The sequence below is a fragment of the Lissotriton helveticus genome, chromosome 1_1 (assembly GCF_964261635.1).
Source record: "Lissotriton helveticus chromosome 1_1, aLisHel1.1, whole genome shotgun sequence".
Taxonomy (NCBI): domain Eukaryota; kingdom Metazoa; phylum Chordata; class Amphibia; order Caudata; family Salamandridae; genus Lissotriton; species Lissotriton helveticus.
The window spans coordinates 563,635,305-563,662,712 of record NC_136057.1 but is presented as its reverse complement, the minus strand read 5'-3'; positions in this window follow the sequence as shown (position 1 = coordinate 563,662,712).

Genomic DNA, 27,408 nt, shown 5'->3' with positions numbered 1-27,408 from the left:
CTACCAATAGTTCTTTTGTGGGATTTTTCTGTAGTACGTTGTAATTCTTTTTCTCACTTAACTGGCGCATTGCTTCCTCTATGTAGCGTTGTTTATCCATTACTACAATATTTCCACCTTTATCAGCTGGCTTGATCTCAATTGTACTATTGTCTTTCAATGTTCTTATCGCATTGCGCTCTTCCTTGGTTAAGTTCTCCTTGGTGTTTCTCTTCGAGATGTTTAGCATGATTTCAAGTTCTCCTAAGACAAGGTCATAGAATATGTCGATCTTATTCCCAGGAAGGAGAGCGGGACAGAATTTTGACTTGTTTTTGAAAGGGGTCGGTTTACGTTTGTTCGTTTGTATCCCCATTTCCTCCAGCACTTGGGTATCCGTTATCTGTGAACCATTAGTTTCGTTAGCCAGCTGATAGGCAGTCCTCAAGTACGGCACTGAAGGGCAAAAAAAGTTTTTATTTTTTTTTATTTTTGCGGGGTTAGCGCTGGGTGCGTTCCCGTGTACGCTCTCTGGTACGCGCACCCTGAGCGCACCACGGGGAAAAACAGTGTAAAAAATGAGAGTAAAAAAATTATTTAGAGTGCTTAGAGGTAGAGTAGCTCTGAAAAGAGGTGTTGTGTTATGTGGGTGTTTTTTGTACCTACAAGTAGGTACCAATGCAGAGTCTCAAATTCAAGAGGAAGACTCTATTCCCCTCATCTGTGAAATGTACACCATCTCTCCTATAGATGCCTTACATGTTGTAACGCAAGTTGTTGTGGTATATGGAACCCATACCAGGGGGAAAGCAGAAACAGATTTATTCACATGTTTCCTTGCTTTCTCAATCTGTGGACAAAATTGGTTGGACCAGTTCCATTTGTGCCTTTGGCATATATTTGAAAATACCAAGGCAGTTTTTGGAAAAAGTGACATCAATTGCCCAAAGATGTCCTTTAAAAGCATTTCCAGACCAACCCCAGTCAAAGTGCCCAAGTCATTGCCACCACAGTGCACAATTATGAGGTCAGGGTATGGTAGATGCATAAAGGATTTTATCAATGGTATCAATTTGTGACTTCTTAATCCTCTCTGTCCAATCCACACAATGTCCACATTTGGTAAATCAAGGTTGTAAATACCTCTGTTACTTGCAAATTTTTCACTCCAGTAGACAAAGCTATGACCCACAAACCAGACTTTTGGCATCTTGAAGGTAGATGTGCTTCTATTCAGATGAGTTGTGGAAATTAAATGGCAGTTTGTAAGTAGGAATTATGAGAAAAATTGGTTGAGATTCAGTGCAGTTGAAAAACAAGAAATGATTGGTGCTTTCTTAAAATTCACCACTGAAAATTAGGGTGTATGCTTTTTTTTTGTTGAAAAGAAGTCATTTTAATGGTTGAGAAAAGGTCATTTAAAGAAACATTGCACATGTTTAGCTAGTACATTGAGAGGTCAAACACCCTTGCTGGATTCTTTTGCAACATTCTATGATGAACTTTTGAACTGTGTGCTGGGTCAGGTGGGAGTTACCATGGTAACAGGCTGAATGAGCACTGGGGGATGATTGAATATTATGTGAGTTTCAAAGTGTTGAAATGTACAACCAATTAAAATGTGCAGTTTGGTTTTTAATATGTGTGGGAAGAATTTTGATTGGTTATGTACAAGAATATGGGTCTGAAATGAGAGGGAATCTGTGCCATTATTGAAAGGCTCCAGTGACAGAAGCATTATTCAGAGATTCTGCTAAAGAAAATCTGGTGTGTGTGACTGACACTGTTCTACATCTTCCAAGGCATTTTTAAAGGTGAGTAATGATTATTTTAATAAAGATAGACTGCTGTATGTACTATTGGGAAGATTAAGAAGCATATTGTGCTTCTTAATTCTAGTATTGTGTGTCATGTTCTTTTGTAATGCTGTTTAAAAATTGAATGGTGCATATTGGAAATGTATTTTGGAAATGATTTAGGTTTCTGTTTTGTTTTGTAGTGGTCATTTAAATGGGCTGTGCTTTGTGTAAAAAACTATTTACTATGGAAAATGTTTTCTGGTAAAATGTCTGGCTTTTAAATTTTGGTCAAGGTTCACACTGAGTGTCCGTTTGAAATAAGGAATTACATTGTCACATTTGTCAATAATGTCCTTTGTGCCTTCTAACAGTTTGCCTCTCTTAGCTTAAAGGGTACTCTGTGTTTGTGTCTCATGTCACTTTGCACGTGCATTATCTCTCTTTTTTCTGTGTGTCATTTCTCTCTTTGTGTGTGTGTCATGACATGTGTCTCATGTGCCTAAGATCACACTGTGAGTCAAGCTTGATTTTAAATGGATCTGGGTGAATAATATGCTTAGTTGATGTCTTTAAAATATGGAAGTACATGTCTTTTTTAAAGTCAGTTGGGCTTTAGTATATGTTCTAGTAGGGAATCTTAGGCAGCGTCTGTGTTAGGCCTCTTACTTCAGAAATAGGCTCTAAGCTGTGCAATCAAGATCCAGGGTGTGCCTTTGAAATGAGAGAGGAATGTTATGTCTTGCTTAGATATATATGTGGTTTTTGTTTTTGCCAATAGAGACAGTGAAATAGTATGACCAAAAACACACATATTGCATGCAGAGACAGACATGGTAGATTACATGTAACATCCTGGTTATGTGCCTAAGATCACACTGTGAGTCAAGCTTGATTTTAAATGGGTCTGGGTGAATACTATGCTTAGTTGATGTCTTTAAAAATATGGAAGTATATGTTTTTCTAAAGTCAGTTGGGCTTTAGTATATGTTCTAGTAGGGAATCTTAGGCAGCGTGAATGTTAGGCCTCTTACTTCAAAAACAGGTTCTAAGCTGTGCAATCAAGATCCAGGGTGTGCCTTGGAAATGATAAAGGAATGTTATGTCTTGCTTATATATATGTGGTCTGTTTTTTTGCCAGTAGAGACAGTGAAATAGTATGAGCAGACACACACATATTGCATGCAGAGACAGACATGGTAGATTACATGTAACATCCCGGTCATGTGCCTAAGATCACACTGTGAGTCAAGCTTGGTTTTAAATGGATCTGGGTAAATATTATGCTTAGTTGATGTCTTTAAAAATATGGAAGTACATGTTTTTTTTTAAAGTCAGTTGGGCTTTAGTATATGTTCTAGTAGGGAATCTTAGGCAGCGTCTGTGTTAGGCCTCTTACTTCAGAAATAGGCTCTAAGCTGTGCATTCAAGATCCAGGGTGTGCCTTTGAAATGAGAGAGGAATGTTATGTCTTGCTTGTTTTGCCAATAGAGACAGTGAAATAGTATGACCAGAGACACACATATTGCATGCAGATACAGACATGGTAGATTACATGTAACATCCTGGTTATGTGCCTAAGATCACACTGTGAGTCAAGCTTGATTTTAAATGGATCTGGGTGAATAATATGCGTAGTTGATGTATTTAAAAATATGGAAGTACATGTTTTTCTAAAGTCAGTTGGGCTTTAGTATATGTTCTAGTAGGGAATCTTAGGCAGCGTGAATGTTAGGCCTCTTACTTCAAAAATAGGTTCTAAGCTATGCAATCAAGATCCAGGGTGTGCCTTGGAAATGATAACGGAATGTTATGTCTTGCTTATATATATGTGGTCTGTCTTTTTGCCAGTAGAGACAGTGAAATAGTATGAGCAGACACACACATATTGCATGCAGAGACAGACATGGTAGATTACATGTAACATCCCGGTCATGTGCCTAAGATCACACTGTGAGTCAAGCTTGGTTTTAAATGGATCTGGGTGAATATTATGCTTAGTTGATGTCTTTAAAAATATGAAAGTACATGTTTTTTTTAAAGTCAGTTGGGCTTTAGTATATGTTCTAGTAGGGAATCTTAGGCAGCGTCTGTGTTAGGCCTCTTACTTCAGAAATAGGCTCTAAGCTGTGCAATCAAGATCCAGGGTGAGCCTTTGAAATGAAAGAGGAATGATATGTCTTGCTTATATACATGTGGTCTGTTTTTTGCCAGTAGAGACAGTGAAATAGTATGACCAGAGACACACATATTGCATGCAGAGACAGACATGGTAGATTACATGTAACATCCTGGTCATGTGCCTAAGATCACTCTGTGAGTCAAGCTTGATTTTAAATGGATCTGGGTGAACAATATGCTTAGTTGATGTCTTTAAAAATATGGAAGTACATGTTTTTTTATCGTCAGTTGGGCTTTAGTATATGTTCTAGTAGGGAATCTTAGGCAGCGTCTGTGTTAGGCCTCTTACTTCAGAAATAGGCTCTAAGCTGTGCAATCAAGATCCAGGGTGTGCCTTTGAAATGAACGAGGAATGTTATGTGTTGCTTATATATATGTGGTATGTTTTTTGCCAGTAGAGACAGTGCAATAGTACGAGCAGACACACACATATGGCATGCAGAGACAGACATGGTAGATTACATGTAATATCCTGGTCATGTGCCTAAGATCACACTGTGAGTCAAGCTTGATTTTAAATGGATCTGGGTGAATATTATGCTTAGTTGATGTCTTTAAAAATATGGAAGTACATGTTTTTTTTAAAGTCAGTTGGGCTTTAGTATATGTTCTAGTAGGGAATCTTAGGGAGCGTCTGTGTTAGGCCTCTTACTTCAGAAATATGCTCTAAGCTGTGCAATCAAGATGCAGGGTGTGCCTTTGAAATGAACGAGGAATGTTATGTGTTGCTTATATATATATGTGGGGTTTTTTTGCCAGTAGAGACAGTGATATAGTATGAGCAGACACACATATATTGCATGCAGAGACAGACATGGTAGATTACATGTAACATCCTGGTCATGTGCCTAAGATCACACTGTGAGTCAAGCTTGATTTTAAATGGATCTGGATGAATAATATGCTTAGTTGATGTCTTTAAAAATATGGAAGTACATGTTTTTTTAAAGTCAGCTGGACTTTAGTATATGTTCTAGTAGGGAATCTTAGGCAGCGTCTGTGTTAGGCCTCTTACTTGAGAAATAGGCTCCAAGCTGTGCAATCAAGATCCAGGGTGAGCCTTTGAAATGAGAGAGGAATGTTATGTCTTGCTTATATATATGTGGTCTGTTTTTTGCCAGTAGAGACAGTGAAATAGTATGACCAGAGACACACATATTGCATGTAGAGACAGACATGGTAGATTACATGTAACATCCTGCTCATGTGCCTAAGATCACTCTGTGAGTCAAGCTTGATTTTAAATGGATCTGGGTGAATAATATGCTTAGTTGATGTCTTTAAAAATATGGAAGGACATGTTGTTTTAAGGTCAGTTGGGCTTTAGTATATGTTTTAGTAGGGAATCTTAGGCAGCGTCTGTGTTAGGCCTCTTACTTCAGAAATAGGCTCTAAGCTGTGCAATCAAGATCCAGGGTGTTCCTTTGAAATGAAAAAGGAATGTTATGTCTTGCTTATATATATGTGGTCTGTTTTTTTGCCAGTAGAGACAGTGAAATAGTATGAGCAGACACACACATATTGCATGCAGAGACAGACATGGTAGATTACATGTAACATCCTGGTCATGTGCCTAAGATCACACTGTGAGTCAAGCTCGATTTTAAATGGATCTGGGGGAATAATATGCTTAGTTGATGTCTTTATAAATATGTAAGTACATGTTTTATTAAATTCAGTTGGGCTTTAGTTTATGTTCTAGTAGGGAATCTTAGGCAGCGTCTGTGTTAGGCCTCTTTCTTCAGAAATAGGCTCTAAGCTGTGCAATCAAGATGCAGGGTGTGCCTTTGAAATGAAAAAGAAATGTTATGTCTTGCTTATAAATATGTGGTCTGTTTTTTTCAAGTAGAGACAGTGAAATAGTATGAGCAGACACACACATATTGCATGCAGAGACAGACATGGTAGATTACATGTAACATCCTGGTCATGTGCCTAAGATCACACTGTGAGTCAAGCTTGATTTTAAACGGATCTTGGTGAATAATATGCTTAGTTGATGTCTTTAAAAATATGGAAGTACATGTTTTTTTAAAGTCAGTTGGGCTTTAGTATATGTTCTAGTAGGGAATCTTAGGCAGGGTCTGTGTTAGGCCTCTTACTTCAGAAATAGGCTGCTAGCTGTGAAATCAAGATCCAGGGTGTACCTTTGAAATGAACGAGGAATGTTATGTCTTGCTTATATATATGTGGTCTGTTTTTTGCCAGTAGAGACAGTGAAATAGTATGAGCAGACACACACATATTGCATGCAGAGTCAGACATGGTAGATTACATGTAACATCCTGGTCATGTGCCTAAAATCACACTGTGAGTCAAGCTTGATTTAAAATGGATCTTGGTGAATAATATGCTAAGTTGATGTCTTTAAAAATATGGAAGTACATGTTTTTTTAAAGTCAGTTGGGCTTTAGTATATGTTCTAGTAGGGAATCTTAGGCAGCGTCTGTGTTAGGCCTCTTACTTCAGAAATAGGCTCTAAGCTGTGCAATCAAGATCCAGGGTGTGCCTTTGAAATGAACGAGGAATGTTATGTGTTGATTATATATATGTGGTCTGTTTTTTGCCAGTAGAGACAGTGAAATAGTATGAGCAGACACACACAAATTGCATGCAGAGACAGACATGGTAGATTACATGTAACATCCTGGTCATGTGCCTAAGATCACACTGTGAGTCAAGCTCGGTTTTAAATGGATCTGTAGATAGTGCTTTGGTGAATATTGGAAGTTCTGTGTTCAAGGAGGGTATGGCATATGTTGCTTTATCTCGAGATAGAACTTTATCTGGATTGTACTTGATTGATTTTGATGACACAAAGATTAGTGCAGATCTAAATTGTGTAAAAGAATATACTAGTTTAAGAAGAGAGTATGCTCTAAATTTACCTCAATATCCTCTATTTGAAAAGCATGTAGTAGGCCGAAAAAGAAGAAATAAGAAAAATTGTAGTGAAGTTGTAGCAAAAAGAAAAAAAGTAGATGAACCACTAATTGTAAGCAGAAAGGAAAAGGATTCAGTTAAAGATGTTGTTGGATTTCAGTTTGAAAACAGTTCTGGTGTCAACTGCTATGCTAATGTAGTGGTTAATGTTGTTTTTTTTCTCCAAACTGTACAAGAGCAGATTGCTGAAAATCGAGATAAAAGATTTTGTTCTTTGTTGAATTCTGTGTTTGAGAAATGTAGCAGTGATAGACCAAAAATACAAAGTGTTTCTGAAATTCGAAATGTTTTAGACATATGTTCTGGTCTAAATCAATTTTCACAGAATATTCAGCAAGATTGTCAGGAATTTCTAATGTATATGCTTGTTGTATTGCAAGGTGAAGGTGTAGATGTAGAAAATCTTTTTGGCCTTTCTTATAAATGGCAACATGACTGCGACAATAGCTCCTTTTCAAGTAGTACTACAATAGACACTGAAAGATTTATATATTTGACTTTACCAGACTGCAAATCAGTGTCTTTTAATAATCTAGTTAGGGAAGCAAATCAAAACATGGTCTGTACTCGATGTAAATCTGCAATGCTATCAACATTATTTATACAAAGTTATGGACAGTATGTAATTTTAATGTTCCAATGATGTAGACCTGATGGAACTAAATTGACAACTTTAATTAAAAATTGTGTGGCTTCTCAATTGTCAATTTCAGGAAGAACCTTTGCAACTGCAGCAATTATTTACCATGATGGTCCTTCTAAAATATCAGGACATTACACAGCTTATTTAAAATGTCAAAAAGGCTGGAGTAACTGTGATGATACTCAATTGACTTTCAAACAACGTTTGCCTTCTGACTTACAAAATTCTTACCTAGTGTTCTCACAACCGAAATTTTAGGGAAGGTAATTGGCCTATGAAGATTGGAGCAGTTAATAAAATTTAGTTTGATGTTCCAAATTATTTTCCGAGTGAGAGTGCTGAAGATAATAAAAAACATTTAGTTGTCATAGAGGTAGTATAAGTGTATCACGTAGTGTATGATGTGAGTATTGTAGGAAATATTCATGAAAAGTAAGCGAGGAGTTGGAAATAAAACTATAGTTTCATAATGTAAAAGATGTTGGAGCTTTTCTTTCAGAAATTCGGGTAAATGGGAGATTAAGAACACTCTTGAGTAATTTCCAAAGAAAAGGACTCTCCATATAAAATTTGGCCTCGTGGAAAAGTATGTGGATCAAAAGTGACTTAAGATAAGTTTTTTCTAGATTTTACATTATTTATTGAAACGTTGTATGGGTTTTTTAAACACAATCATTTTGATTGTGTTTTTTTTTGCCCGCTGTCATATGATGAGTAGTATTGAAGTCACTGTTTTAAGTGAAATTCAATATATTTTGAGAATAGCAAAAATAAACCATATAACATGTTGTTTAAATTATTTTGTATTTTGTTATCAAATATATATTATGCTCCACTTGTCTTATGCTCACTCACCTTTTTCCATTCTTTATCACTCCTCTTAACTCACCCTCACTAGCCTTCTCTCACTCTCCCTGACCTCCCTTTCCTTATTCTACTTCCCTCACTTATCCTCATTCTCCATTTCTTCACTGCCCTTTCCCTCTCTCCCATCCACCACTTTCCAGCTCTCAGTCACTCTACTTCACTCCCCCTCCCCTTCTTTTCTTTCTTTGCTTCCTGAATAATTCCCGTTGTCTCACTAACCTTACTCCACTTCACTCACTCCTTCTTTCACTCCCTCTGTCCTCTCACATCCTCACTCCCCTTACCTCACTCCCTCTCTCTTAGCCTCACTCTCTCGGTCCCCTCACTCTCTCACTCCTCTTTCATGACGGTCAGCCCCTATAACTCACCCACACTCCCTCACTTACCTTTCTTTGCTCCCTTACTCAGTTCTTTTCTCTCACTCTTTCCTTCACTACCTCTATGTCCTCACTCCCTCAGTCCTCTTGTCTTATAATCACTCGCCTTTATCCACTCTCTATCACTCGTCTTTCCTCAACCTCACTACCCTTCTTTCAGTCTACATCACCCCCGTTCCCTTACTCCACTTCCCTCAGTTATTTTCATTCCTCATGTTTACTGCCCTTTCCCTAACTCCCCTCCCACACTTCAGTCTCCCTTCTTCACTTCCTTTCCCCTCTCTTTCTTTCATTTGCTCCCTCACTCATTCTTCTTCCTTTACTCACCTTACTCAAATTCTCTCACTCCTTAAGCCACTCCCTCTGTCCTCTTACTTCCTCAGTCCCCTTCCCTCAGTCCCTCTCTTTTAGCCTTACTTTCTCCGTCCCTTGAGTCTCTCACTTCTCTATTGTCTCGCTCACTCCCTATAACTCACCCACACTCTCTCACTTACCTTTCTTTGCTCTCTCACTCAGTCTCTTTCTGTCTCTCTTTCTTTCACTACCTCTATGTCCTCACTCCTTCACTCTCCTTGTCTCATGCTCACTTGCCTTTATCCTCCCTCTATCTTCCCTCTTTTCTCAACCTCACTGCTCTTCACTCACCCTCCCTCACCCTTGTTCCCTTACTCCGGTTCCCTCAGTTATTCTCATTCATCACCCTTAAATCCCCTTACTCTTTCTCTCCTCAAGCACTCACCTTTTCCTAGTCTCTTTGCTTCACTTCTCTTCTCTTTCTTTCCTTCCTTTGCTCCCTCAGCCATTCCCCTTCATTCACTCACCTAACTCCCCTTTACTCACTCTTTTTCTCACTCCCTCTATTCTCTCATATTCTCACTTGTCTTCCCTCACTCCCTCTCTGTTACCCTCATTCCCATTGTCCCCTCACTGTCTTACGACCCTACATTCACCCTCACTCACATTCCATCCCTCAATGTCATGAATCCACCATCACTCACTCCTGCTTCCCTGTCACTCACTCTCCTTTCTTTACTTCCCTTTCTTTCTTTAGTTTTCCTAATGCACATTCCTTTAGTATCTTACTCACTTTCACTTTATTTCTCTCTCCTTCTATTGTTCTCTGTCATTGAATGTATCCATGTCATTATCCTCTTCGTAATTTGCTCTCCCTCTATTTCTTTTTCACTCTCTCTGACCTTCACCATTCCTTTGTTTTCCTTTCTGAGTTCTTCTCTCCTACTTTATCTCTTACTACCCTTTTATGACTTTTAATCTCCTGCTTTCTCTCTTGTATTGTAAAATATATATTATAAATATTATAAATTACTTTTTTTTCTCTTCCACAGATATTAAATGTACTAAAAATATGTAAGTAAGTTTACATTACTTATAAGGTAAGTTTGACGTCCAAAATTTAGTTTCTCAACATTCTTTTCCTTAACCTCACTACTCTTCTCTCACTCACCCACACCCCCGTTCCCTTACTGCGCTTCCCTCACTTATTCTCAATCCCCATGTTTACTCCCCTGTTCCTCACTCCCCTCCCACACTCACTTTCTTTTAGACCTTTTCCTTCATTTCTCTTCCTTTCTCTTCCTTTCCTTCACTCCTTCACTCTTTTCCCTTCCCTTACTCTCCTTACTCCACTTCACTAACACCTTCTCTTACTCCCTTTGTCCTCTTACTTCTGCACTCCCCTTCCCTAATTTTCTCTCTGTTAGCATCTTTCTCTCCGTCCTCTTAGTCTCTCACTCCTCTTCTGTCACGCTCACTTCCTATAACTCAGACACACTCCCTCATTCACTTTCTTTCAGCTCTCCTGTTTTACTTCCCTTCCTCTCTCTTCCCTTCCTTCGCTCCTTCACTGTTTTCCCTTCCCTTACTCTCCTTTATCCACTTCATGAACTCCTTATCTTACTCCCTCTGTCCTCTTACTTCTACACTCCCCTTCTCTCATTCTCTCTCTGTTAGCTTTATTCTCTGCGTCCTCTTAGTCTCTCACTCCTCTTCTGTCACGCTCACTCCCTAAAACTCAGCCACACTCCCACACTCACTTTCGTTCAGCTCTCCTGTTTTCTCAACAAAAATAGGGAATGCCAAACTGCTCAACAGGAGCAAATAAAAGGGGAAAAATTAGGGCTGGGGAGGGCACCGATGGTCTTCTCTTTTGCGTGCAATTAGCTTGATACTCTGCTCTCCGTAGCAAAGCAGTTCATCACACTGCTTACATTTAATGGTGATGTCGGAAAATACTGGTTGAATGTTCGGTATCAGCTCCATTTCCACTGCTCTTCCTCTCCCCGATGATGTTGCTACTCCGGTGGATGTTGAGGCGCCATCTCTTGGGGGATTACGTGCCAGGTCTCTGACACTCTCCCAGGCATAGTTCTGGGGTGCCTCCTTTGAACATGCCTGATCATTGTAGAGTTGCCCAAACTATATTTCCTTCTAGGGTCACCCCGTGAAAGAACTGTTTGGCAAATCTTACCTGAGGAGCATTTACTTTCTTTTCCCCTGGTGGAATTGTAAAAATTTTCCAGATAAAGTGCTCCTTCACCTTTGGCTGAGGAGGGTCCTCCTGGATAAACTCATCAGAGTCTTCACTGCTGCTAGGTGGTCTTGCAGCCATTCTTTCAAAAGTAATGAAGAGAAACAGGGAACAGGTCTTGCTCTCTCCAAAGTGAAAGAGGTAGTGAAGGAAATGGGTGGGGTTTTCATTAGTTGTAAAAAAACTGTAAAGAACCAATGAAAAGTGTTATTTTAAGGTCACATGACTTGACGCGCTTACGCTGCGCACACCGGAGCGCCACCGGGGGGCGCTTATGCGGCACGAACGTAGGCGCTTCCCGGGGCGCTTACGTGGCGCGCCTAAATGACGTTTTGCTACCTTTTCGGAAATACGTTTAAAGTTAAAATATGGGTATTTAAAATCAAAAATATTACTTTTATAAGTGTGCCACAAAATGTCTTGCATTATTTTTTACTTTAAATACAAATATTTTTTTTTCCCGCACGCGGGAATAGCGCTCTCGCTGTGCTCTCAGTTGAGCTTACCGGTGCACGCACCCTGCGGGCTCCGAGACAAAATGATAAAAAAAAAACCTACATGAAAAATACATTGAAAAATTTATTTTAGATAAAAAAATAAATAGTAATAATTATTTAAAAAAAGCTGCTAAAAAAAATAATAATTCACTTTAAAAATCGGAGGTTACAAACTTGATATAGCAAGGAATTAGCTTTTAAAAAACCTTTGAAATTCACAAAAAAAAACATAGGTTTCATAATCGTTATAGTTAGGAATTAGCATTTAAAAAAACCTTTGAAATTCACTAAAAAAAATAGGTTTCACAATCGTTATAGTTAGGAATTAGCATTTAAAAAACCTTTGAAATTCACTGAAAAAACCATAGGTTTCACACCAGTTATAGTTAGCTGAACATTTTACTCATACAAAACCATTGAAATTCCCACGTTATAGTTAGTTGGACTCACTATAACTCGCGCGCCCGCAATCCACTGCTGATGATGTCACATATTACATCATTTATGACATGGTCAGTGACATCACTGATGACATCACTGATGACATCTCAAATGACATCACTGATGACATCACTGATGACATCATCCAGTGACTGTGTGTTTCTGTAAAGTTTAAATATGTTTTACATATTCAAGAATGAGTGGGTGTATAAGTGTCTGGCTGAAGGATTTAGTTGGTGCGTTACTGACTTTATGAGTGAGTGATTAAATGTGTCTTACTGAATGCATGGCTTAGTGACTAAACTGTCTGAATGTGTGCATCAGTATGTCTGTTGTTGTGTAAGCTGCTGCATGTGTTTATCAATAGCTATATGAGTCTCTATATGGGTTATTGATTGGTTGCCCGTGTATTTGTATGTGAGGCTCAGTGTGTGTATGGGTGGTACGAGGTGTGTGACTGTGCATAGATGTGTGAGCAGTTGATTCACTAGGTGTATGGGTTCAAGAGTGCATGAGGAAACCGCTGTATGGGCGGTTGGCTGTGTGCATGGCTGTGTTGGTGAGCGAATGGATATCTCAGTGCTACATGTCCAAGTAAGTACATATATATAAAACACAGTGCATGTGAGAGTTCGCATATATAAATGACTATACATGAGACCCAGTGATTGTGTGAGTGGCTGTATGGATCAATGTGTACTTGTATCAGTGATTGTATAAAAGAGTAAGTATGTGTTAGTATATGTTTGTATAATTGAGGTGTTGTCTGTATAACTGTATAGACGAGGAAATGGGAGTGTGATTGATTCTTTGGATGACTGACTAGATGTGTGAGTAACTCCATGGATGAGTGGCAGTGTGTGAGTGTCTGTATAGGTGTATGAGTGCATATGATAGTGTTGTATTGATGAGTGTCTATATGTATGAGTGATTGTATGGGTGAATGAGTGGATGTGTGTGTAGACCTAGGAATCAGTGAGTGCGTATGTAGTAACTGGTATTGGTGTGTCAATGGTTTCAGGAATGGTAGTTTGTATTTAACACTGGGTGTATCAAAGGTTAGATTAGAGTGTGAGGAGGTGCATCTTATTATCACATGGATAATGTAATCAGTGATGTCATCAGTGATGTCATTTGAGATGTCATCAGTGATGTAATTTGAGATGTCATCAGTGATGTCATCAGTGATGTCACTGACCATGTCATAAATGATGTAATATGTGACATCATCAGTAGTGGATTGCGGGCGCGCGGGTTATAGCGAGTCCAACTAACTATAACGTGGGAATTTCAATGGTTTTATGCAAGTAAAATTTCCACCTAACTATTGCTGGTGTGAAACCTATGGTTTTTTCAGTGAATATATATATATATATACTTTTTTTATGCTCACACAATCTCTATGACTTATATGGATGTGAAAGTTATTTGTTACTGGGCCTGACAAAAGTATCACACATAGACACTGGGTTTGTCTCTAAATATCAATATTCAGAGCAGGTAGTAGTTGTTTCGAAGATCACACATCTTAATTCTTACAATATAGGGATGTTCGCAAAGCTTATGAACTATGTATGAATGGTGCTATATTGGTACAATAGCGCACTACTACCCTAGGGGCCTCCCCTGGGCTACACATAACAGTAATGCGGGCGGGCCACGCGGCCTCCCCACAGCCCCGAGGAACACCACCTCTCCGGGACAGGAGCATATTAAAACATGATACCTTTACAACAAAGAATGCAAAAATGTAATGATTCCTTAAAGCTCCATAATACACAAAATGTGTGGTGGATGGACAATGTCCTGCTCAGAGGTCACCTCAACAGAAATAGTCATAATGCTTCTTAGCAGCATGTTATAATACCATCAACCGTTCAGAAGCCCCAGTACATAAATTTAATTTGGGAAGAATGCCAATATTCTCTAAAATGTCTGTAATTAATTAAATGTCTATACTATGTATACCAGCTAGCCTGGCCTGGGTAGAGAAAGGGGCAAACTGAAATGGGGTATAACAAATACATCAAACAGGCAACAGGGTTACCAATTCCTCACTTTAACACTGGAACAAGTGGTGCCCAAAACAGTGCTTTTATTCTGCATTGCTTTTGCATTTGCAACCTTTTATACACACTATTAGTTTTGATAGACCCAGGCTCAGTTTGACAGCAGAATAAAGTTTCAGAAGCATTTTAGTCAATGTCAACATCAATACTCTTTATTTAAGTAGAACACAATTGAAGAACAAATAAATCACCAAAACATTACAAGAACTTTGCTAAATATTTACTCATTCATTAGGAACAATAAAATTATGTGTTACACAAGAATATAATTATAAGCGGCCTTCCACCATATAATGCAAAACATATTAACAAGTGAGGTCATAATATCTAGAACTCAATCATCAAAAATATGTAGTTGCCAGCTGTAATATACAATGTGATGTGCTAACTTTGGTATACAATTAGTTTTAGAGTGGGTCTCCTATGGCATACAACACAGACTAGAAGATGGGGCAATTTTATGAGTACCTAATACTGCATCTTCATAAAGTGCGTAATGTGCTGTTTATGGCAAACAGTTAGAAGTGTGGTCACTCAATCTTGGCATCTCCACTAGTTAAGAACAACATTTTTGCCTAATTTGCCACATTGCACCTAAGTACCTTTAGGCAGCAAATGCTATATTGGTGTCGCAGGGATTCTGCTCCTACACAGAACTGTGCACCGAGACCCAGGACCTCAGTGAATTATGGTGCACCAAAAACTTCACCTTAGTGCCCAGAAACCCTAACCAGCTAGCATCAGTGTCACATTAGCTCTTCATCCTATAGCAAAGGAACCAATGATTAGACAACCCAGAACATGCGACTTAGGTTATACTCAGGAATGGTGGGAAGCAAATACACTCTTTCGTTATACTCTCATACCAGTCCAAAACAGGAGTAAAAAGAGGCACAGGAAAGGTTAAATATTTATTTTAATGATGTGCTCTAAGATGCAGTATTTTTGCTAACAGACATATGATTAGAAATTATATGATCAGCATTGTTACAATTCCATAAAACACAAAAGGAGAAATCGTATTACAATGATGGTGAAAAAGGTCTTACAGCGCATAGTATATCACCCTCCCTACCTAGGAACTATGGGGCATATTAACAAGCGGCCGCGATAATTATCGCGTACCGCTGTTAGCGTGAGTAAATCTATCGCTGGCGATAATCTCCATGTTAGCGTTGTATTAACTACGCTTAACGCCATGGAGATAAAAATCCCAGCGATAGCGGGGATTATCGCCATTTTCAATGGAATATCGCTGGTTTTCCAGTGATATTCCATTGAAAATGGCGATAACCTTGTTTATAGGGCAGGGTAATCTTAGCCATGTAATCCACCTCCCATTGGATTACATGGCTAAGTCAGGTAACAAGCAGGCGTTAGGAAAGTTGCGTTAACTGTGGTTAGCGCTACTTTTCCTAACGATCTGCTTGTTGGCATGCAGCTTGATAATAGGAGAAATATCGCTTAGCGACATTTCTCCTATTATTTTGCTCTGGAACGCCCACTTTGCATCTCATTAGAGATGCAAAGCTGGGCGTTGTTGAAAGGCTCGCTAAATCAGCAAAACACGCAATAGCGTATCTTTGCTGATAAAGCGATCAAATTATCACCGCTTTTCGGCCAAAAACGGCCGCAAAAGTGGCGATAATTTCATATCGCCTCCTTGGTAATATATCTCTATGTTTTATAAAATATAGAAGGTCTCTTAAGCTTGTTTGGGGGACCCCATACCTCTAAGATCAGCAGAAATGTATCACATCAGGATCTGCAAAAGCTCTCTGTCTCTCTGGAAAAACGGGCTTCTGCCAAGTGTCTGAACTCATGCTTACAGCGCATTATTAAAGGCAGCAGAATCACGTTGGCTGCAGCTGCATATATGTTATGGCTAAAACGTGAGCCGATCAGCCCGAACAGCAGCTACCTTGATATGATAACCTAGGAGGCTTTAGAACTCAGTTTGCAGACTAGAGTCACAATGTAAGTCTAGGGATGCTGAAAACAAGCCATTCTCATGTGAAGCATTTCACGCAGCCTATCTTACAATAACAGGCATATGCCGTGTCGTGTGCAAAAGCGGCAAAAAGGTAAAATGGCGTTTAAACTTCTAATAAGCCTATGCTAACTTAACAATGTACGCAACAAGACCCAGCCCACACTACATTGGCTAGTGTCAGATTGTAAAATTCTGTCGGCCTCCAAGTTCTGAATGATTCCCAAGTTCATACATTATGGAATTAACCATTTTGACCGAGCCTTACTGTACTCTGGGCAAAAAAGAGGGCATGTACCACTGATTCTGTGGTTGATCCACAGGATGGGCAAGACAGCTTTTCTGCTCTAGCTAAGCATGCCCATTTAATAGTGTATGAACACAGTGACAAGGTCTCATATCTAAATTGCATGTTAAGCTTCCTAGCCAAGACAGGTTCTATTTTGTGTAAAACCTACTTTGTTTTATAATCAACCTTCAGCAATAAAATGGAATCTGTCAAGGATCCTAAGACTGGCCTTGTCAATAGACTACTTAGTTTGAGCTGTTTGAAGTTCCTCCTAAGGCCTGCTTCAGAAACAAGAGGAGAAGCCCCTCCCCCCCGGGGTCATTTCACAAAGGTGTCTCTGACATATTTTATCCAGGGAAGATCACCTGCCCGGGATACTGAGTATCTCCTCCAGCCCTTGGCAGTAAGAATACAACTCAGGGGTTGGCCAGACACTTCGCATATACAATAGTGGTCTGACCACAATCCCCTCAGATTGGCCTGAGCTCCACAACCAGGCTTAAAGGAAGTAATGGGGTGCTGACCTGAAGTCTCAACAGATCCCTCAAAAATTAATTCTCTACAATCTTTTGGGCATTACAAATCTTGTATCCCCAAATATCTGCATCATATAGCGTGGAGCACAGTGCTTGAAACTTATAAATGTATGTGACTGGAGAAATTGGTCAATAAAACAGCCCAGATTTACCTTTTTTAGCCCCCCCCAATCCGTTGCTACAGTTTGAGTCTGCATTTGGAAATATGTGCTGCCCTATCTAGTTGCTCATTAAGAGTAATTCCAAGATATTAAAAAATGTCGACCTGTTCCTGGGGCATCACTTTCTTAGTAGGATTAGATCTCGATGAGCGACACGGATTACACGCCATGTATCTGGCTTTTGACATGTTTATTTCCAGACTCCTCTGTCTGTAAAAACAACTAAATTCATCTAAGATTTTCTGAATACCTATGGGCAATTTGGATCGGAGGAGTGTGTATTCTTCAAACATTAGGTCAGGCAGCCTCATTTTGGCTAATCCTGGGGCATCATCCTCACACATATTTAAGCAAGTAACCAAGTCATTAACATACAGCATAAAAAGAGTTGGAGCAAGGATGCAGCCCTGTCCAACACCTCTATTGACTGGAAATAGCTTGGTAACTTCTCCTAGCCAGAAACATCTAATCTGGGTGATGTTCTGATTGTGGAGTCTTTCAATAGTTGCAGGAAGTACAGTGAAACAATCTAGTGCACATCTTGTAAAATGGTATTATTTTGACCCCACTCAGGGTGATGGAATAGGCATACGTTTCACAATAGCATTGAATAATAGCACAAAATATGGGCCCCGGACAACAGTCTCAGCCAAAAACAAATCACCAGAGGTCTTGTCAATGCCTGGAGTTTTGTTGAGGGCAATCTTCTTTATAGCCAGGATCACTTCCTTACTTGAGAAGATAGGATATGCTTCACTACCAGACACTTCCCTTGCATGCGGCAGCTAGACTCCTTTTGGGGCTACACAGAGGTCAGCCAACGTCAGAAGGAATTAGATCACTGCACTGGCTGCCCATTAGACAGCGCATTGAATTTAAATCTTTAACCTTAGTCTATAAGGCAATAAACGGAGGGAGCGCCGAGGACTTTCAAAAGCTGTTCATACCATATGTTCCCGCTCGGGCCCTTAGATAGGCCAGCCATGGTCTTATAGAAACCGTGACGTACAAACGAGCCAGATGGGGGTGCCGAGCTATTACATACTGCGCGGCCAAGCTCTGGAACAAACTGCCTCTGTCCCTGAGACATCAGCCGAATCTTCAGTGTTTCAGAAAGAACTTGGCTCTTTGGTCCCAGCTTCTTCTTTTTCTACCCCTACATCCCAGCGCCAAGACACCTCGGCATTCGAGCGCTTTACAAGCATCCAAACATAAACATATCATCCATATGGGAGCCCATCTCAACTATTAGTAAGGCACTATTTCCTAGCATCAGGAAGTAGAGACTAGAAAAGTATGTAATCCAAACATCTGCATCAATGTTATTTTAAATGGGGGTGCCTTCTTCCTTATTCCCTGTGACTACTAGATTCCAGATTGTAAAATGGTTGTCCTCCTGATCCAGCGGGTTACCAACCTGTGAAAATCTATCCCTATATAATCATCTGGGCCCATAAACACACTCACTCATATAGGCTAGTCAACACCTCTGGGGGTTAATTTTAATAAGGGCTTAAAATAGATCATTTACTTATCATTTCTATAATCTATCACTGATACAAAAGCCCTCTCTTTAGTCAATGGACCCATTTAGTTGAATAGTAATTGATGATATGACATAGGTTCATTTACCTTTTATCCTATTAAAATAACCACAGACTCAGGAAAGTTTTAAATGTTTATCAAATTGTATCATATGAGCAAAACAAATTACTGTGATAACTCCATCATATCCGAGGAAGTAAGATCATTATATTTAAGTTTAGTATTCTATTAAAAGAGATTTCACAAAAAGAAGTACAACAGGAAAAATAGGATAGAGAGAAGTACATTGCCACAATACACAGAGATATATTTACCTAGGATAGTGTGCAAATCAGACTTCTCTGGCCAAGAGTTAATGGGTCCCTTTGAAAGTTCACGTGACAAGGACTTCAGGAGAGTTTCAAGACAGGATATAAGACCTCTTCTGGGTTAGACGCCTGCGTCTCACCCCTCTATGACACTAACTTCCTCCTCGATTCTTCCGCAATCTTCTTCTAATTCTATCACCTCTTCGAGTCTTCCGCGATCTTCTTCTAATTATTTTAGCTTTAAAATTCTAAGTCTCCTCTTCAGGTATTCGATCATCATCCGGACAGCATCTCAGTCTCTCAGCGTTCTTGTTGCGGCTACAGCACTGCTCTCACTAAATTACCTCAATTATACTTGCCTAATGGCATGTACCACCCCTAAATGTTTCGACTTTATAAAACCCCTACTTCTGATTGGACAAGCTAAGGGGATGATCATCAGACCATGCTAAGTTTAAAAAAAAATCTTTAGTTCATTGTTTTAAGTTCCCGCCCATTAATTTGTTCTCCCATGCTATATTTCCCACCCGTATTTGCAAACTTTATCAACAACAATGTATACATTTCCCAATTGTCCATTGAATCTTCAGGATGTTCAGCTGGTTCTCAGGACATGTACTAAGAACGTCCTTGGACGAGTTTGAACACTTGTCATCACTGTTTTGGCTTGTCAGCTTTGCGCATGCGGGAAGAACCACATAGGTGACGGACTGTAGCATCATTCAGAGGCCCAAATACGAACTAAGAGAGAGGTCAAAAGAAAAGGAATTCATTTCAAAATAAAATGATTGCAGTGTATACCACCTATTTCTACTTTAATCCCATATACTTATAAAGACTCTTCATGCATTAGCATTTAGTATACAACTCATTTTAGTTTCAGCAAAGCAAATGCTTAGCATGTAAGTTTCCAAGTGGCCATTTGAGATGCTATTGCGCAGAAGCATAAATTTCCATCCAAGCGTAAAGACATCATTCTGCGTAGATGCAGTTGATGCATGCACAATACAGTTTCCTGCGTTAGCAGCCATTTTAAATCACACTCGGGTTACTTGTTAGTAAAATTCATAGGCAAGCTTCCTCTATATAGAAATTTATGAAATGTGGTGCATATTAGTATCAAATTACATTGTTAATACTTTGTTGCGGGTTTATATGAGAGTATTGCTTCCAAGCAAGTCTCTTTTATATGAGTTCTTGCTCTATCAATCCCCTCTCTGATGGCATGTATGCTATAACGAACTACTTATACCCAACCAGATGCCAACTTCAGCATATTTTAATTCCCTTCCCTGTCTTTTCAATATCCACTTCATCTTTATCCTTCATGTTTTTCATCTTCTTGTATAATTCTCCTTTTATTTCTTCAAGCTTAATTTCTTTATCTTTTCTTTTCTTTCCCTGTTTATTCATTTCATACATTCATTTCTCCAACAACATTTGCACCATATCATTATTACTAAAACTATCATTGTTATTTCAAGTATAGGCAGTATTATTTGAGCTACAACTCCTTTACCTAGGTTAGCAAACCATGACCCTATTGATGTTAGGCAATTTGTTAATTTCTTCCATACATTATCAACTTCCAGTGGTTTCAAGTCTTCTTCCAATTTAGTGATATTTTTAATGTACCCTCAAATTTCTACAATTTTATCCGGAATATAAGTACAACAATGTTGCACTTGCAGCATTTTACAGATTCCACCCTCTTTTGCCAATAATATTTCAAGGGCAAGTAGATTTTGCAAAACCATTGATCTGATCGCAACCATTTCAGTATTGATCATCAGAAATCCTCCAGCAGTATCAGTCAATAATCAATCAACTACTTTGTATAGTTAAAAAAGTATTTATGAATTCAGAATTACTCCCACTGAAGGTATCACTGCGCTAAATATGTCACCGACTATTTCAGAAAAACTAGCTCTTTTATTACAGATTAGTTCTTTATTGTTTTCATTGTTTCCAGTGATTATTTTCACATGATAGACTTTAGGGAATACTATTCCAAATTAGCAACTCCCATATCATCTTGCGGGTAGCTTGAAGTAAGCCCTATTCCAATATATAAAATAAACTCCAGGAAATACTGGATCAGGTCCCCTGTTTAGTCCTCATCCTCCAATAAATAAAAAATTGTGTTCACATTCACTGGACCCAATAAATGTGTTATTATAGCCAGTCTTTAATCAATGGAGAATTGGAACTGCAATTGGAATTGGAAGTGGATTTGTAAAGCGCGTAGCTACCCTGGGGCGTCCCAGCGCTGGACTCGAGGAATTGGCTAGAGAACAGACGAGACCTAAGGGAACAGCCAGGTTTTTAGGAGCTTATTATTATTATTATTGGGTTCTTCTATAGCGCGTGGCCACTCGGGAGCATCCCAGCGCTTAAGACTGACCAGACAGGGATGGGTTAAAAATGCAGATCTGAATTATCTGGTTTTTGGAAACAGAAAGGTGTTTAGTTTTTTCCGGAAGACAAGAAGGTTAGGCTCTAGGCGAAGAGGTGGAGGGAGAGCATTCCACAATCCAGCCGCGTTGTGCGAGAACAGACGACCTCCTGTGCGGGCTCTGCTGATCCTAGGAACTATCAGCAGGTTTTGTTGGTTCGAGCGAAGATTCCTGGTGGATTTGTATGGTCTGATCATGTCATCTAGGATGAGGGGGCCATTCCCATAGAGTGTTTTATGGACCGTGCAGAGAGTCTTAAAATGGATTCGCTCCTTTATGGGGAGCCAGTGCAGGGTGCAGAGTGCGGGCCTAGCTGATGTACGGTGGCTAGTGCCCGTGAGTAGCCGTGCTGCGGAATTCTGGACAACCTGAAGTTGCCGGATAACAGAGACAGGGGCTCCAAGATAGAGCGCGTTTCCATAATCCAGCCTGGATAAAATAAGAGACTGGACTATGGTTTTCTTTGCTGTTTCGGGTAGCTGAGGAAGAATTTTCCGAATTGTTTTCAGCAGTCCGAAACAGGTGGCCACTGTCCTCCTTGCCTGGGTCTTAAATGACAGCTCTGCATCCAACCAAAACCCGAGACTCTTTATCTCGGTCTTTGGAGTGGGTCCTGGGCCCATACAGGAGGGCCAGTGAAGCACGTTGTTAAATATGGCTCGTTTTCCTAGGAGCATCAGCTCTGTTTTTCCTCCATTCAATTTTAGGTGGGATAAATCCATCCAGTTTGCTACTGCCTCCAGGCAACGGCAAAGCCTGGAAGGGGGGGATTCCACCTGATTGAAAGAGACAACTAGCTGGGTGTCATCAGCATAGCTTACCAATTGGATCCCGAAGGGAGCTACTACTTCTGCCAGGGGCGCCATATAAACATTAAATAGTGTGGGGCTAAGGGAGGAACCCTGGGGCACCCCACACTGTAATGGCAATGATGGAGAGCAACTACTGTCTGAAAAGATCTTAAAAGATCTACCGTCAAGAAAGGACTCCAACCACATTAGTGCCCTGTCTTTGACGCCCAGTTTTCTGAGACGAGACAGGAGGACACGGTGATTCACCGTGTCGAAGGCGGCGCTGAGGTCCAGGAGGATAATGGCCGCGCTGCCACCTGCGTCCAGAATCCTCCTGGAGTCCTCTACCACCCTCAGCAGTGCCGTCTCCGTTCCCTGTCCTCTCCGGAACCCGGTTTGGGTTGGATGGAGCAGGTTATGGGTCTCCAGAAAGGATGCTAATTGTTTATTTACCCATTTCTCGGCAAGTTTACTAATGGCAGGGAGCAGGGAAATGGGACGATAGTTGGAAAAGTCCTGGGGGTCGAGATGAGGCTTTTTTAACAGGGCCCTAACCATGGCCAATTTCCAGTCTTGGGGTACCCTTCCTGATTTAAGTGAGGTATTAACTAGATGGATGATATGTGTACTGATATTAGGCAAGACCAGCTTTAGAATGTTCATAGGGGCTGGGTCTAGTGGAGACCCACTTTTTACGGAATTGAAAAGTAAGGGTAAAGATTCAGTACTGAGGGGGGAAAAAAGAGAAAGGCAAGGCAGAGTGATATCAATATCATCTGGCAGAGGGAGGATAGGTTCTTCCGAAGATAGAGAAGGAAGGGACAGGAGGATCTTTTGAATTTTTTCAGTGAAAAAATTTGCCAGGTTGTTGCAGTGAGCGTCAGCCTCCTCCGTACAGAGTGGTGGTGATGGCGGGTCGGGGGCTTTTAGCAGAGAGTTAGCTATCTTAAACATCTCTCTTGGGGCATTGGCAGAAGTCTCTATTTTTTCTGCGTAAAAGATGGATTTGGCCACATTTAGAGCAGATTTATATTTTTTTAGAGAGAGTCGATAATTGATTTTGTCCTCTTCCTCAAAATGTTTTCGCCACTGTCTCTCCAACCGTTTACATTCTTGTTTTAGTGACCTTAGTTCAGAAGTAAACCAAGGTTGTTTAGTGGGGCCTTTCTTTTTGGAGATGTTTGTTTTTGGAAGCACCTTATCCAATGATGATTCAATCCAATGATTAAATTCCACATTAGCCCTGCCAATATCCTGATTGGCCTGGGGTTCGCTTGTGTTCAGTGCCTCTACCCATTCGTTCACTTCTAATTTTGACCACCGCCTACCCAGAGTTTTACTGGGCAGTTTTGCTGGACCGGGTAAGGGCATATTCCATGTAAAGGGAATGAGCATATGATCTGTCCAAGGAATAGGGTATGGCTCGGCTGATGTTAAGCCCACAATGTTTGAAAATATAGGGTCTAGAAGGTTCCCTTTAGAGTGAGTGGGATGTGAAACTATCTGATTCAGTTCACATGCCGCAAAATCCTTAGTTAATTCAGTGGCAATAGTATCTGAGGGATTGTTGAAATGAAGATTCAGGTCTCCCAGTACTATAAAATTAGAGACCCTGCTAGCCAACTCTATAGTTGATTCAATAATTCCTTCCTGAAATTGTCCTATAGCACCAGGTGGACGATAGATTAAGAATCCAGAAAATGACACTTCTGGGGTTACAGTGATGGCAAATTGTGCGCTTTCGCAGTCCGGGATGGAGCTGTCGATCATACGACAGATTAGGTGCTCCCTACATACTATGGCTATCCCTCCTCCAACTTTACGTTGTCTGTCCCTGTGTTGGATCAGATATCCCGGAGGAAGGGCTTACGGAATTTTAGTAGGTTGGTGTCCCTGCAAACGTTAAGGGGCAGGGAGTTCCAGAGCTTGGAGGCGTTGTATGAGAACAGACACCCTCCTGACCGCGCTTTCCTGATTCTGGGAACAGTTGCTAAAGAGAGGTGGTCGGATCTGAGCTTCCTGTTGGCTTTATATGGTTTGATCAGGGATCTCAAGATTGGGGGGCTCTTGTCATGTAAAATTGTATGTGTGATACAGAGAGATTTGAAATTGATTCTCTCGTGGATTGGAAGCCAGTGTAAGGAGCTGAGGGCCGGCTTAGCGGAGCATCTATTTTTTGTGCCTGTTAGCAGCCTAGCTGCTGAGTTCTGGACAAGATGAAGTTTATTCATGACCGATCTCGGGGCGCCATGATATAAGGTGTTACCGTAGTCCAGTCTGGACAGGTTGAGACCCTGAATGAGGAGTTTTTGGGAGTGGTGGGTAGAAGGGGGAGGATTTTGCCTGTGGTGCGTAGAAGGCCAAAGCAAGTTCCCCCCCCGGTTTTCCTAGCTTGTGTTTGAAAAGTTAGGTCTTGATCGAGCCATACACCCAAGCTTTTTATTTCTTTTTTTGGTGTTGGAACAGGTCCCATGCAGGATGGCCTTCGAAGATTGGTGATGAGTTTGAATTGGTTGCCTAGCATTAGGATCTCTGAATTTTCTCCGTTTAGTTTGAGGAGAGATTTGCTCATCCAACTGGAGATTTCTTTTAGGCAGGAGCATAGATTTTCCTGGCAGCGGTCCGTCTGGTTTAGAGAGACCACGAGTTGGGTGTCGTCGGCATACGTAACTAGGTTGATGCTGAAAGGGGCTACAATTTCCTCCAGAGGGGACATATACACGTTGAAAATTGTAGGGCTTAGGGATGAGCCCTGGGGCACCTCACATTGGAGTGGCATAGCTTTGGATCTGATGTTGCCGTCGGTGACCAGAAAGGTTCTGTGTTCTAGAAACAATTTGAGCCAGGCTAGGGCTGAACCTGTGACTCCAATCTTGTTTAGACGATGGATCAGGATAGAGTGGTCCACCGTGTCGAAGGCAGCGCTTAGGTCTAGGAGGATCACTGCTGCAGATCCACCTGCATCCAGGATCATTTGCGTCTCTTCAACCACTACCATCAGGGCGGTGTCTGTGCCCTGGCCAGGCCGGAAGCCTGTCTGTGAGCGGTGTAGGAGTCTGTTGGTTTCAAGGAAGGCGGAGAGCTGTTGGTTAACGAATTTCTCCGCCACCTTGCTGATTCAGGTAGTAGGGATATGGGCCGATAGTTGCCCAGCTCCAGGGGGTCCAGATGAGGTTTCTTTAATAGAGCTCTGACTGTCGCCTTTTTCCAGTTGGGGGGAACGATGCTCAGCTCTTGGGAGGTGTTGATTAAGTTAGTGATGGGAGGGATGATGTTGGGTGTCACGAGTTTTAAGATGTTGGAAGGAGCGGGATCAAGTGGAGAGCCACTTTTGATTGAGTTTAGGATATGGAGGAGCATCTCCCTTGTCAGGGGGGGAAGAAGTCCAGAAGGGGGGTATTGACTGCAAAGGCTAGAGGAAGATACTCTGGTGAATAGTCTGGGACAGGGAGCGTTTTTAATATATTTAGAATTTTAGTGGAGAAGAACTCTTCTTTACGTCTGCGACCTGAAGGGTGGTTAAGGGCGGTGGATCTGACACTTTCAAGAGTTTTTTGATGATATGAAATGTTTCCCTAGAAGAGTTAGCGGAAGCTTGGATTTTTTCTTCAAAGAAGACCGCCTGGGTTGTTTTTAGGTTAGCTTTGTAGGACCTGATGGCTTCTTTGTATTCTATTTTTTTGTTGTGGGCCCAGTCCTTCCTCCATATACGTTCAAGTTTTTTACATTTTGTTTTCAGGATACGGAGTTCTCGGGTGAACCAAGGGTATTTGAAGGTTCCATTTTTTTTAGATAAGATTTTTCTTGGTAGTACGTGGTCTAGTGAGTTTTCTATCCACACAGAGAATTGCTCATCTACTAAGACTGGGTCAGGTTCGAATGAGGGGGTGGTGATGTCGAGTTCGCGTCTCCAGTCCTCCCGGGCTAATTTTGACCATGGGCGTTCTGGGAAACGGGGTGTAGGCCCTCGGGGGGGTTCATTGTTGGTTTGCCAGAGGAATGGGACAAGGAAATGGTCTGACCAGGGGATGGGGAGGGGCTTACTCATTTTTATTTTGATGATGTTTGAAAAGATGGGATCTAATAAATGGCCTTTTACGTGTGTGGCTAGGTGGCTTTTCAGGTGAAGGTGGTAGGAAGCCAGGTCAAGTGTTAGGTCCCCTGCCACTTTATCCGACGGGTCCTCAAAGTGGAGGTTTAGATCTCCCAGTAATGTGAAGTTGGAGGAGGAGCAGGCTCGGGGAATGATGGCTTCCATCAGGGAGCTACAGAACTGTCCATGTGTTCCTGGTGGGCGGTACAAGAGAATGCCCGAAAGTGATTTTAAAGGGGAAAGTTGGGTGTTTTTACAATCACGAATCGGGCTGTCTAATATGCGGCAGGGGAGGTGACTTTTGTGAATGATTGCGATTTCTTCCGCCTTTCCCAGTGGCTCTGTCGAGACGTTGGGTGAGGTATCCTGTGGGGAGGGCTTGGACAATGTCTGGTTCTGAGCTTGGGGATAACCAGGTTTCTGTTAGAAAGATATGTTTCAATACATGCCTATGGTTTGTCTTTATTAGGACGAACATTATGAAAGTTAATTCACAGGCCTAATCCTCATGACGGGAGTATTATATTGAATCGCTAAAGGTATGCTCTTTTAAGACTGGACAGTTTTGATTGATTTATTTCCTGTGTCTTACATTTGGGCTACATTGAGTATGTTCTTTTCTTAGGTTTTACCATTAACTGCAATTCCATTGTCACGAATATCGACAGTATACCAGGTGTTGGATCCTCTACATTATAGTAAGATCTTCTGGTTTTTCAAACTTTGGAACTACATTAGTGTTGGCAATCTGGGATAGAATATGCGTTATTATCCAACAGTATATGAACCAGGGGCCCGATTCACAGAATGAACTTAAGACTCAATCCTAAACTTACTACTATTTTGGTATTCACAGAATGCACTTACTACTTTTGGCATTCACAGAATGAACTTACTA